Below are 14,493 nucleotides of genomic sequence, written 5' to 3' on the forward strand. Positions count from 1 at the left end.
TTCACAAGTAACTTTCAGACATCAATAATAATAATAAAAAAACTTAAATATTTTGTTCACAATAGCATTAGTTGATTAGAAAAATAAAAGTCGTACATTTTTCTCGATTTCAAAATAAGTTTGGAAAATGAAATGTCTTTAAACTTAATAAAATATTTATGTTTTTTCTTTTTATCTAATACGTTGAAAATACGTGACAAAAATCTAGATAAAATACACTCACACAATGTCACATGTATGCACGTGTCCTTAACCCTCATCTTTAATTAGATTATTTATAGTGGTAGAAATAAACTACTCTTAACTACAATGCTATGTTCTTTATCGCTGAATTTAACTGAATTTAACTGAATGCTACAGAACTTAACCGAACTTAACAATAATAATGATATTGGATTTTAAAATAACTTTAATGATTATATTGGACATTAATAAGCTTATAATAATAATAATAATAATAATAATAATAATAATGATGATGGTTCGAATAATAACAATAATAATAATAATAATAACAATAGCAATAATAAATAAATATATTATTAAAGATAAAACTAAATTGAATATCAAATAAAAGCTCGGCTCGATAAAAAGCCTATGAAATTAAATAAAAATGAGTCTAATTTAAATTAAAAATACAAATTACATACAAATACAAATTTACATACAATTTAAAGCCTATGAAATTAAATACAAATTTTCATATGAATACAAACTCTTAACTTTTTATTACAATTATGGGGTAAGGTGCAAAAAATACCCCTAACGTTTTGGGTCAGGAGTAATTTTACCCCTAACATCTAAAATGGTGCAATTTTATCACTAACATTGATAAATTGGGTAAATTTGAGAAATAATTCAGCAAACTGTCTTCTCGGTCATGAATCTTATCGTCTACACATCACACGTGCGTCATTTTTTATTAAACAATATATACTTTAATAAACTATAATTTCTTGACTTTTATCTAATTTATACATAATGATAAATTATAGATAAATAATAATAATAATAATAATAATAATAATAAATTATAGATAAATAATAATAATAAATTATATATAAATAATGATAAATTACTGAATGCTGAAACTGGATGATGAAATTGAATGCTGAAAATGAATGTTAAACTGAACTGAACTGAACTGATTTTACTGAAATTAAGTAATAAATAACATGGTCCAACTATAAATCAGTTTTGTAACTTATCTCTAACTATATTAATTTAGGCATTACACCCATTTGGATCGCCAAACTAAAGCTTTACAATCAATTACAACCATAAACTATCAAAATCATCAATTAGGTTCTGAACTAAACAAAATCATTAATTGAGTTCCCATCATATCCTAAAATAAAAAACCGTGACTATTTGATATAGACTATAATAATCTATGTGTTAGTTCAAAATAGGTTTGAGAAAAAATATATGCAACTGTTCAATCGAATGAATTTCGATGAGATCTCAATTTGTGATTTTTGTTTAAAATAGGAACTCAATTGATTATTTTTACTTAATTCACGGAGCTGATTAATAATTTTAATAGTTTAAATTTCTAATTGACTTTGAAGCTTTAGTTCGAGAACCTAACTTACTCAGTGTAATGTCATTAATTTATATTTCGAAAACATTATTTTTCAATCCAATTTAAAGACTCCCACCTTGCACATTATTTTTTTATTCCAAATCCCTATCACGAATTTCCTCATTAATTAATTTGTTTGCGAAAATTCTGACAAATTCTTCCCTGGAAAACGTGGTTTGCTCTTAATAAACCCAATTGGCATCCACCAAATCCACAAAGCTTGACATTTTCTTCATTTTTTTTCATTTTGTTAAATAAACAAAATTGGAAATTTAGAATAGAAGAAGTAGTGGGAACCATCACAAGTTGCAAGATAAAGAAAAATATAAAATGCAGGCTGTTATATATATTACAAAAATTATTCACGAAGAATCACTATATAAAGGAGTTTAGTTGAGTTGAAGATAAAAAAAACATCAAGCAAAACATCATATCTAAAGATGGGAACCCGAGGACAGTATCCCGGACAATTTTCTTCAATATTTTATGCCATAGTTTTTTGCTTTGTAGCGACTTCTGTTTTAGCTGATTACAAGCCTTATATTTATGCTTCTCCACCTCCACCTTATAATTACCAATCCCCACCTCCTCCAGAAAAATCACCACCTCCTCCGTATTACTATACGTCTCCCCCACCTCCGGAGAAGTCACCACCTCCTCCGTATCATTACAGTTCTCCTCCACCCCCCGAAGGAATCGCCACCACCTCTGTACCACTACACCTCTCCTCCACCACCGGAGAAGTCGCCACCACCTCCATACCACTATAGCTCTCCACCACCCCGAAAAAAGGCGCCACCACCTCCGTATCACTACTCCTCTCCTCCACCACCGGAGAAGTCACCACCACCTCCATACCACTATAACTTTCCACCACCACCGAAAAAGTCGCCACCACCTCCGTACCACTACACTTCTCCACCACCACCGAAGAAATCTCCACCACCTCCATACCACTACAGCTCACCTCCACCTCCTAAGAAGTGACTACCCCCTCCATACCACTACAGCTCTCCTCCACCACCAGAGAAGTCGCCACCACCTCCGTACCATTACAGCTCTCCACCACCACTGGAAAAGTCTCCACCACCTCCATACCACTACAGCTCTCCACCACCACCGGAGAAGTCCCCACCACCTCCGTACCACTACAGTTCACCTCCACATCCTATGAACTCACCACCCCCTCCATATCACTACAACTCTCCTCCACCACCGGAGAAGTCTCCACCTCCCCCGTACCACTATAGTTCACCTCCACCTCCTAAGAACTCGCCACCGCCTCATTACCATTATAGTTCACCTCCACCCCCAAAAAAGTCACCACCACCTCCCTACCACTACAGCTCTCCTCCACCACTAGAGAAGTCTCCACCACCTCCGTACCACTACATGTCACCTCCACCTCCTAAGATCTCACCACCCCCTACATACCACTACAGTTCACCTCCACCTCCGAAGAAGTCTCCACCCCCTTCGTACTATTACAGCTCGCCTCCACCTCCAAAGAAGTCACCACCCCCACCATACCACTACAACTCTCCTCCACCCCCCAAAAATTCTCCACCCCCTCTTTATCATTACAACTCTCCTCCACCCCTTGAGAAGTCACCACCACCTCCATACCACTACAATTCACCTCCACCCCCGATGAATTCTCCACCCCCTCCATACCATTACAATTCTCCTCCACCTCCAAATAAGTCCCCACCACCTCCATACCATTACAATTCTCCACCACCACCACCAAAGATGTCGCCACCACCTTCATACCATTATAACCCTCCTCCACCTCCGAAGAAGTCTCCACCTCCTCCATACTATTACAACTCTCCTCCACCACCAATGAAGTCACCGCCACCTCCATATCACTACAGCTCACCTCCACCCCCCATGAAGTCTCCACCACCTCCATACCACTATAACTCTCCTCCACCACCAATGAAGTCACCGCCACCTCCATATCACTACAGCTCACCTCCACAACCCATGAAGTCTCCACCACCTCCATACCACTACAACTCTCCTCCACCGCCAATAAAGTCACCACCACCTCCATATCACTACAGCTCACCTCCACCCCCTATGAAGTCTCCACCACCTTCATACTATTACAATTCTCCTCCACCCCCAACTCACTCTCCTCCTCCCCCATACCACTACTAAGTAATTATCAAATCAAGTTGAAGCAAAACAATGAGAGTTAATAATTCATTATATCAAGGTTGATTTACATTGTGTGTAATAATAAGGTTTAAAGGGAGATCCATGACGAATTCTTTTGTCTAATCAATATTTATTGTTTTATTGATTTCTTTTATGCTGTGAAACTAAGTATTATTTTGTTTCCTCTTTTATGATAAATTAATTTTTTTTTGTGGAATTTGAAAAATAATTTCAGTTTTCGATAGATATTCTCATCTTTAATTGTCAGTAAAGGTATGAATTTATCCATTGCTATTACAAATGTTTAATTTACAAAATAGACGTTTAGAAAAAACTTCGAATAAGGATTGAGATTATTTCAAGTTGTGTTTTTACTTAAGAGATCATGTTTAAAAAATTAATAATTCAAATTTAATTGCTAAATTCTATACATTATACATTATACAGTAGATTGCCTATTGCATAGCCTAAAATATACCTAAATTAGCATGCATAAATATATTAAATTTCATGTAAAATATATGTTAAATACTTTATTTTGGAAAGATTTCACGTGGGTATTTGTTGTTTGTGTGCAAGGTGTTAATTATTTGAAAAAAAAAGCTAAATAGGAGCAAAAATGGATTAGAAATGAGTGAGAAATCAAGGTTTCAGTGAAAATCACGTACGAGAATCAGAAAGTCACATCTGAGAATTGAAACACATTACAAAGGAGGAAAAGGAGAGCCTCTGTCATTGTCGAGATTCTGAAATCTCGACAGGGACACGCCGGAGCAGCTGATGTGCGCCTCTCTCCTTCCCTTCTCCCCCCTGTCACTGCCAAGATTCTTGAATCTCTACAAGGACAGCGAAGCTGTTATGCATATTTTCCATGTTTATTTCTCCAAACGATGTATCCTTACATCCGGATAGAGGCAACTCTTCACCAACGGAAACGTCTCTCCATCATACCTCTTGGAAGATTATAAATAGAGGAAGAATTCAGAGTTCAATTGTTAACTTTTGTGTTACACAACACACAAAAAATCACTACAAGATATAGATTTTATTATTTACATTAAGGTTTACCCAAGTCGAGTTTATGCTTCGTAGACAATCGAGAGATTGCTATTTCGAAGACTCGGCGAGAAGATCCTAGATTGAGGGCGAAACACGGTGTGACAAACCTACGAAGTTGAGTAAAGGATTGACAACCCGAAATTCATGCTTCATTCAAATGCTTTTCAAACTTCTTCTTCTCTGTTAACTTGAGATGTTTATAACTCAAACTAATAAATATCTTTTAATTCAATTCCATTTTCACTATTATTATTTTATTTATAGTTGGATCTAGCGATATTCTTTAAGTAATTCTAACTGGTGTTTTCATGTAAAAATATTTAGAAAGAGATATGGTATTTTCTCATGCAAATTTTGTTGAACACTTAAGTAAATTTGGATTTATATTTGGTCATTGCGATAGGTCGAATAATCGGGTTTAGATTCCAAATTTGATTAAGATTTTCAGTCTTAGTCCGAGAGTAAAGATTGATAACAGTTTAATTCCTTTAAATTGAATAAATTAGTAATTTATTATATCTTTTCTAAACAAATCAAAGTTATAAGTTGTGTTTTTGCTTAGTATAAATTAACCTTGGAATAAGTTTTAATCTAAATTTAATTTCTGTAAATAATAATTATAACTGTAACCATAATTAGAATTAGAAACCATTTAAACCATTAACGATTTTAGATAAACCTCGAGAAAACGAATTTAATCAGAACAGTAATTTTTATCAAAACGTTCTCTGTGGGATGGATATCTTTTATTGCTACAAGCGAAACCGTGCACTTGCGGAATTCACCCAACATCAATCACAATGGAGAAATCATTGCTCGAAAAAACATTGTTTTAGCAAATTTAAGAAAATTCTTACTATTTATTTAACTTATTGTTAACAACTTATTGATGATTTATTTAACTTCACAATTAGCAAAAGGAACTATATAGCACATATCATTTGTTGCATTTAATAAAATAGAAAAATTATACCTAATTTTATACTTAAAAATAACATTTAATAGAAAATTAATTAGATAAATCATACTCCATCTGGTTCAAAATAATTGTTAGATGGAGAAAAATTATCATTAAATTATAGAGAAAAAAATTAAATAAATTATACTCCCTCACCAGCCTCGAAATGAGTAATCGAAGAAATTATTAAAAAATACATAATTTCATTAAAATTGGTTTAATCAATAATATATTGATATTTAAGTTCACAGTTTATGAATTAAATTGATATTTAAGTTCATTTTATACTGTTATTGTTTAATTTTTGGTATGTGTTTTTGTCAAATTTGTAAATGTAATTTAAAAAATAAAATAAAAATGCTCTTATTGTATCAGAACTTAACAATGTAATTTGAAATACTTTGTTTTGTAAAAAAAAAAAAAAATTATTCGTAAACTTTTGAACCACATATCCAGTGACGGAGCCAGGAGTTAAAGGTCGGAGGGGCTCCGTGGGCAAAAAAAAAAAAAATTAAACACTACTGTATATTTATAAAAACGATATGATGCAAAAATACATTAACGTCTAAAATGGTGCAACTTTACCCCTAATGTCTTAAATGGTGTAATTTTATCTCCTAATGTTGGCAAGTTGGATCAATTTCAGACATTATTATACAACCCACACATTTTGTTTGTTATTCTACACCAATTGCATAACAACAGCAACGACAACAACAATAATAAAGCCTTAGTCACAAAATGATTCGGGAACACTAATTGCATATCCGTTTCCAAAAATTTATGCATCTTGTTCTTAAATAAAATAAAAACAAACGAAATTAAAGTAAATTACAAATCCCCAACATAGTAAATAAATCATAATTTAAATTTAAATAAACTAGAAATATCCAAATTAAACCCTAAATTAGAAATTCTAAATTAATTAGAATTAGCAAAAACAACATATTAATAATCTCCAAATAAAATTATAAATTAGAAATCACACAAAAAAAATCTCAAATTTAGCAATCATAAAACTAAACGTAGAAATAAAATAAACAATAAAAAATAAAATACTTACTTTGGAAATTATAAGTTGAGTGAAAATAAAAAATAATGGAAGAGTAATTTAGGAGATTTTCCTTTTTTAGGAGTACTAAAGGGCATTTTAATTTTAGTTACATACGTTGAATCCGTTAGTTTTTTAAATAGAACCTGCACAAAACCACGTAGTTTTGTGTAGGTTCTATTTTAGAACAAGAAAATATAAATGGAGAGGGATAAGATGAAAACTTTCGATCTGTTTCAACAGAAGAAGACCTGTACTGGTTTTTTTTTTCAACCGCCATAGCTGGAGGGGTTCCAGCTATAACGGCCCCTGGCATAGTTAGAGTAGAAAACCCCATGGTTTTCTGGTGGTGTCGGAGGGTCAAAGTGAACTTTTTTTTTTAATTGATCAAAGTAATTTTTTTTAAGGAATCAAAGTAAACTTAAACTTAAATATTATTATTTAAGTTTTAAGTTTATTGTTATGTGATGCTATTCTTGATCAAAGTAAAAGTAATGAAACTTAGATTGGATAATTAGTTAATTTTTTTTTTTTTATGTTTAGATTGATTTGATTGGATGGTAATGATAATTGAGTCCTCCTATTTGCTACAATTATAATGACACTGTTTCTTGAAAAGGAATTTTATTAAAAATAGTGATTCAATCTTGGCAGACAATTTTAGTCTTTAAATGATCATATCTGCTCCATTTGAACATTAAAATGTGCTTTACATTGATGTGATAAGGCTGCTAATATGCTACATGTTTATGTATTTTTGTTTAATGGGTTAATACATTAGTTGTTTTTAACTTAGTAAAAAGTGTAATAATTAGATTTAAAACGCTATAAAAATGTAAAAAGTAGAAAATTAATTTGTTTTAAAACTTTAGAATCGCGAATCATGCTTTTATTTCTATAAATTTGGCTTAATATATTATTTGTCCATTGAACTTGTCCAAAAAAAATTGATTGGCCTCTAAACTTTTAAAATGTCCGGATAGCCCCTCAACTTGTATCAAATATTTAGTTAGCCCTCTGAACTTGCACAAAATTTAATCAATTAATCTTAGTTATAAAAAAGTAAGTTAGATGTGAAAGATGTATTGTACGCGTCTTAAAAAAGGTAAAACGACCAAGGTCGGGGTATTTGGTTCTTATATTAGAGAAGACAAGTTTTACGGTTGAGCAAGTAATAACTTCCTTTTTAATGTATTCCGTGAATTATGTAATAAGACGTGTACAACACATCTTGTGCATGCAGCTTACTTTTTTGCAACCGAGTGATTAATTGATATATTTTACGCAAGTTTAATGGGCTAACTTGACATTTTATACAAGTTGAGGAGGCTATCATGACACTTTGAAAATTTAAGGGTCAATTAACCTTTTTGGACAAGTTAAGCCTTTAAGTTTTGATTTTTTTTTTTACAGATTTAAACAAATTGAAATGTATATCACTTCAAATAAGTTTAGGGTGACTAACTGATTAAAGTAAGCAAGTTCATGAAGTCAATGTGTCAATTTATATAAATCGAGGTGGTCAATAGATTATTTTAAACAAGTTGAGGGAACTAATAAAACATTTTGTAAGTGTAAGGGTCAATTAAGTTAATAGCTTCATTCTATATGCAATCTATGTAATGGTTTTATATCCATATAGGGTAATATCTGCATTTCTAGTAGAAACTTCCGGATTTTTGCCGTAACAGCAATTTCATTCGAAAAATCCAATTTAAATTTGAATTTTTACGTTTTCTAAGGAATTTTTTTCGTGCGTTGAAAGCACTTTTAAGTGCCCTATCATATATATTTTTATCTGCGTATATATCTCGGTTTGACTAGTCTATTTTTATACTTGTTCGGTCCGTTTGTTTTACCTGTTATTTGATGTTGTTGTTTATTGTTTGCAGTTGTTGTTTACTATTTGTTGTTAGAAAAAAAAGCTGCTTTTGTAAAAAACTATTTTTCAGCTTTGAAAGACAAACATGATTTATTTAACCAAACACATAAAACTCTTACTTTTAAAGTAAAAAGACAAATATGGAAAGAAAATGGAGCAACCAAACACCCCGGTAGATTAAATAAACGTGCTTGCTTTTTGGTTCTTTCTCAATGTACTGAGAAACTTGGTTGTTGCTCAAGGCTAAGATTTAATAAATATTGTGGTTCAAGTAGTTTCTATTTCCATAAAAATGTGATATAAACAATTTTGTTTTAGATCTTAGTCTGATTGATTTTTTTTTTATAGACATCTGTGATAATATTTTGATGTGCTTGGTACATATATATTGCATTTAGGGTAATTATATATTATATTTATGGTAATTATTCTATATTTATGCTAATTGATAATCTAGGCTTAATTATAGGTAAATCATATTAATTGACTCCATGAGCTAATCTAGCCTTAATTATAGGCAAATCATATCCTTTGTAATTTATATATATATATCTGATACATATCAATGAAAGGGTTCAACGGTTTAACTCTTTCAGTGTATTATTATATTTTTCTAGTATGTATATATGAGTTGTCTTCAATCTAAATTAACTATTTTTTTTAAATGAATCTATTTATTTTTTTCAAATTTTCAAAAGTAATCACAGAAGGACAAATTGGTCGGAAATAATCACCGGCAAACTTAGGTCGGATATAGTCTGTCGGTGTTTGGAATTCTCTAACAAAGTTGGTGTGGGTTTTAATCTCCGATGGAATAGAAAATCGTTGTTGATATGCTGTACGTATGGGCGACGGATTTAAATCCACTGGTGATCCATCAGACATGCTAATCTTTGGTGGAATCGACAGATATTTCCGTCCGCAATTTTCTTGTATTGATTTACATTAGTTGTCTGGAGTCCTTGAGTTCTTGCTCAATAATGGTAGTTTCTTCAAGTCCTCTTAGTGAATTAAGTGTTAGAAATGTTTTTCATGTACAATTCAAGCTTTGTTTGTGGTTTTTTAGTCATTTGTTTCGTTTCTTTTCCTATATTCAATGTTGGAAATTGGAGATTGCATGTTTTATGTGCATATTTATTTGGATATTAATTTGAGGAACATGTATGAAGAGTCTTATTTATTTGAAGGTGGAGAATACCAAGCAACTTTCTTTATATCTGTATTTTGGAGGTTTGACCTAGAATTTATATATATTCCTATTATAATACATGTTCAATTATTCTCATAAATAGTAAAAGCAAATTAATGCAGTAGCTTCGAGAAAGTAGCTATATTTAGATGAACTTCGTTAAAATCTTGTGCTCTTTATTGTTTATTTTCTTTATTCCGTATTTTTCTTTATTCCGCATTTGTCATTATGTTCTGGAAGAAGAACCCGGTGTCATCCATATTCCTAGGGTGTTGTTATTTACCGCCTCTATTTTCCTACTTACCGCCCATTTTTTACCATATTTACCCTCAAATTTTTAAAATTTTTAGAAAATATTCAAATTTTTTAAAAATTTCCGGAATTTTGCCTTGGCGGGCCATTTGGTCCGCAAGGCAAAATTCCAAAAAAATTTAGATGTATGGAGGAAGGGGTTTGAAATTTTTTTTTTTTCTTCAAAATAAATGGAAGGCACTAATATGTCTTTTTTCGGACGATAAGTAGGAAAAATAGGACGGTAAATAGCAACTCACTATTCCTAACATTGAAGATGATCAATAAAAACATTATTTTGAATTCTGAAATTTGATATTACTTGGTGGAATTTTGTAGTACAACTAGAGATTCAAAAAGATTTTCTAATCTTTGTACCTTTTGTACAATGGTTTGAAGTTAGCTAGAAACATTAAATAATTACTCACTCAGTTCCTTCCCAGACATGCCTGCAAATTCAACAAACTCAATATTTAAATTATATATTTTAAAGATATGGCTAACAACTAATATTTTTAATAATTATTATTTTATTAAAAATTCACATATTGGAGCCGATCTCCCAAATATCTGTTTTAATAATAACCACTAAACTGTTTAAAAAATAATAATGAACCATTTCATTCAGTAGTGCTCACAATGGACCCTTAATGATCAAATGAATTTGATAATTCACCGTTAGATTCAGACTTATTAGGATTATGTGATGGAGATGCAAATCATCCTAAGACTTAAATTTAAGGGTAAATTCCAAAAACAACCCCTGTGGTTTCATGTTGTTCACAAAAAAACCCTGTGGTTTGTTTTTACCAAAAAAAAGGACCGTGTTATACGCCGTTACACGAAATAAGGAAAATGACTTAACAGTGTTAAATCTGATGACGTGGCAAGGGGCAAAATTGTCTGAATCAAAATAAAAAAATAAAATAACAAAATAACAAAAAAAAATTAAAAATTAAAAAAATAAAATTGTACCACCATTCTCTTCTTCTTCTCTCTGGCTTCAACTTCTTCTTCTTCTTCGTCTGGGCTTCTTCTTCTTCTTCTCGGTTTCTTCTTCTTCTTCGTCTGGGCTTCTTCTTTTTCTTCTCGGTTTCTTCTTCTTCTTCGTCTGGGCTTCTTCTTCTACTTCGAATAGCTAGCCACTTTATATTTTTTTTTTCTTTTTCTTCTTCTTCTTTATTTCTGGAAATTTCCAGTCAACGGCTGGGCATCACCTAAACGGTTAAAATCTCCGGCCGGCGATTACTTGCTTTCTCCCGCCGTTATGGATTGGATTAAAGTAATTCCAAACTAGATCACGTTCTCGCCTATCCTGACAACCGCGTGATGCTCGCTCTCAGAAAGGCACAATCGCAAGGAGAATCGTTGAAATATTTTGTTCTCGCCGTTAATCGTCAAGTTTCTCGCAAGGATCAATACAGTGCGGTTTTCTATTTTGCCTCAGAAGGTCCTATTCTTGCCGGTTCGTTGTTGTACCGTTTTGTTAACGGAGATGATGCATTTCGGAATCAGCGGTTTAAGATTGTGAATCGGATCGTGAAAGGACCGTGGATCGTGAAGAAGACAGTAGGAAACCATATCGCCACAGCTATTTTGCACCTAGCATTGGGATCCGTGACGAGCGTGAGTATTGATATGGGATTCGTGGTGGAGGTGCAGACGAAGGATGAGTTACAGAAGAAGAAGTGGTGGAGGTGAAGCATTTGATGGCAGCCGGAAACGGGAAAGGATAGCTGCTGGAGACGCCGTACGGTGGAGGAGACGTCGTCCAGAAGAAGAAGAAGAAGAATTTAATTTTCTTTTTGTTTTTTTTTGTTATTTATTTTAATTTTCTTTTTTCTTTTTTGTTATTTTTATTTTTTTATTTTAATTCGGACAATTTTACCCCTTGCCACGTCATCAGATTTAACACTGTTAAGCCATTTTCCTTATTTCGTGTAACGGCGTATAACACGGTCCTTTTTTTTGGTAAAAACAAACCACAGGGGTTTTTTGTGAACAACATGAAACCACAGGGGTTGTTTTTGGAATTTACCCTAAATTTAATAAGTCTAGATTTAACAGTGAGTGACTAAATTCATTTGGTCATTCAGGATCCATGATAAGGCTGAAAACGCAATGTTTTGTTCAGCAAATGAGCAAGAGGCCGAAAATGAGTCCAAGCCCACATTTCCTGATTTGAACAAACCCATAACCATAAAACCATCCTCCACAGACAGCTGCACCATAAAGATGGAAAAGGCCCAATCATCACAGGGATTTGATTAGGCAATTAACGGTCTTGATTTTGTGAGAATGTAACCGTTTCATTTTGTCCTTTAGCTTTTCTGTTTTTGCTGCACTTTTTGTATTTAAGCTTGCCTGCTCCTTCTTTCACATTTGAGAAGAAAAAGGCTTTTGATATGTTTAATCAAAGAGATATTCATCTTCTCCATTTATCAAGCATTTATTGCTTTTAGATTTATCATGGTATCAGAACATTAATCTGCTCATTCTTTCACTTTTTAATTTTGTTACTCTGTTCTTCTCATCATGGCAAATGCACTTGGTAATCCTTTCTTCCTTTCGTCTAACGAAAATCCTTCTTTATCGTTATGTTCATCTGTTCTTGATGGTTCAAATTACCATCAGTGGTCAAGAACATTGAAAATGGCTCTATTGTCCAAGAACAAATTTGGGTTTGTAGATGGGTCGATCGAGAAGCCAACAGATCCGGAAGATGCTAACTATGCAAGTTATCAAAGATGCAACAGTATGGTTTTATCATGGATAACCAGATCACTTTCAGACTCTATAGCACAGAGCATTATGTGGATCGATTCAGCAGCTGATGTATGGGTAGATTTGAAAGACAGATTTGCTCAAGGAGATAACATCAGGATTTCAGAGCTCAGAAAAGAGATTCAAGCATTACAGTAGGGTAATCTTTCGATAAACTTTTATTATACTAGACTCAAGATATTGTGGGATGAACTAGCTAATTACCGTCCATTACCCAAGTGCGTTTGTGATCCTGTGTGTGATTGTGGAGCAATTAGAAGCTTCAGATCTTATCAAGAATCAGACCAGGTCATTACCTTTTTACAAGGTCTCAATAGCAATTTTTCGACCATATGTTCTCAAATCCTACTTCAGGAACCATTTCCCACTCTGAATCGTGTTTTTGCTCTTGCAATACAACACGAGAGACATCTCAACACAAATTCCCTTAGCTTGCAAACCATTGAACCCACATCCTTTGTGGCGCAAACATTCACCCCCAAATTCCCAAACAGCAAGCCATTTACACCTAACAAAAAATTCTACCAGGATAACTCCAAACCTCCCATTTGCCCATATTGTGGAAAAGAAGGGCATATGGAAAACTCTTTCCTCCTAGATATGGATCTAAAAATGCTAACAGGAAGAATTATGCTAAAGCTAACCAAGTTCATCAGACACAGGCCAATTCCATTGAGTCTCAAAATGAACGTGATGAGAACAACTATGAGAATCAATATTTGGATGAGGAAGAACCTATGGTGCTCACCAGGAATCAATTCAACCAAATAATGAGTTTGCTCCCATCATCTCAGAATCAAGCAAATGGAGCAGGAAGTAGTAGTAGTCCTCATATTGCAACTGCCAATAGCAACCACAAAGTTTTGTATACTGGTATATCACTTTTTACCTCTGATAGCTCTTTTCATACCAATTCTTGTTGGATTGTGGACACTGGGGCCACAGATCATGTTATATGCAACCTGAATTTCTTTGAAAAATATAAGGCGGTCAATGACTTTAGGGTTCAACTCCCTAATGGTGTTACCGTGCCAGTCGCTCATGTTGGGACTAGGGGTGAGCATGGTCCGGTTCGGTTTAAAAACCGAACCGAACCAAATAAAACCGAACCATATAAGAGCTATTTTTGAAAACCAAACCAAACCAAATTTTAATTCGGTTTGGTTCTATTCCAAACCGAATTGGAGATTTGGTTACAATTTTTTATGGCATGATCTGTTATAAACTTTACGAAATACCAAATTCTCAACATAATTGTTTCTGTAACTTTTTTAAATCAAAATTCTAAACAAATCAATTAAATTTTAATTGATGTAAATTAAGTAAATCTTATAATAAAACTAATTATTCCAAATATATAATAACTAATTGATAAAATATTGATTAGGACTAATAGGGGAGATAGATTAGAGAGAGAGCAACGATGTTGTGAATGGTTGAATAAAAAATTGTGTGTATGGAGGCTATATAAATAATTGAAACATAATACTAATTGCATTAGGACTAGATTTGTTGAGAGAGTTGGAT

At 32.9% G+C, this 14,493-nt stretch overlaps 2 pseudogenes; both read left to right on the forward strand.

Moving 5' to 3' along the window:
• Window positions 1–2,014: 2,014 nt before the first annotated feature.
• On the forward strand, window positions 2,015–3,805 carry LOC136218199 (extensin-2-like; annotated as a pseudogene).
• Window positions 3,806–9,546: 5,741 nt separating this feature from the next.
• Window positions 9,547–12,453, forward strand: LOC136217087 (protein ENHANCED DISEASE RESISTANCE 2-like; annotated as a pseudogene).
• Window positions 12,454–14,493: the final 2,040 nt, after the last annotated feature.

This window comes from Euphorbia lathyris, chromosome 1 (assembly GCF_963576675.1).
Source record: "Euphorbia lathyris chromosome 1, ddEupLath1.1, whole genome shotgun sequence".
In the NCBI taxonomy this organism is placed as follows: domain Eukaryota; kingdom Viridiplantae; phylum Streptophyta; class Magnoliopsida; order Malpighiales; family Euphorbiaceae; genus Euphorbia; species Euphorbia lathyris.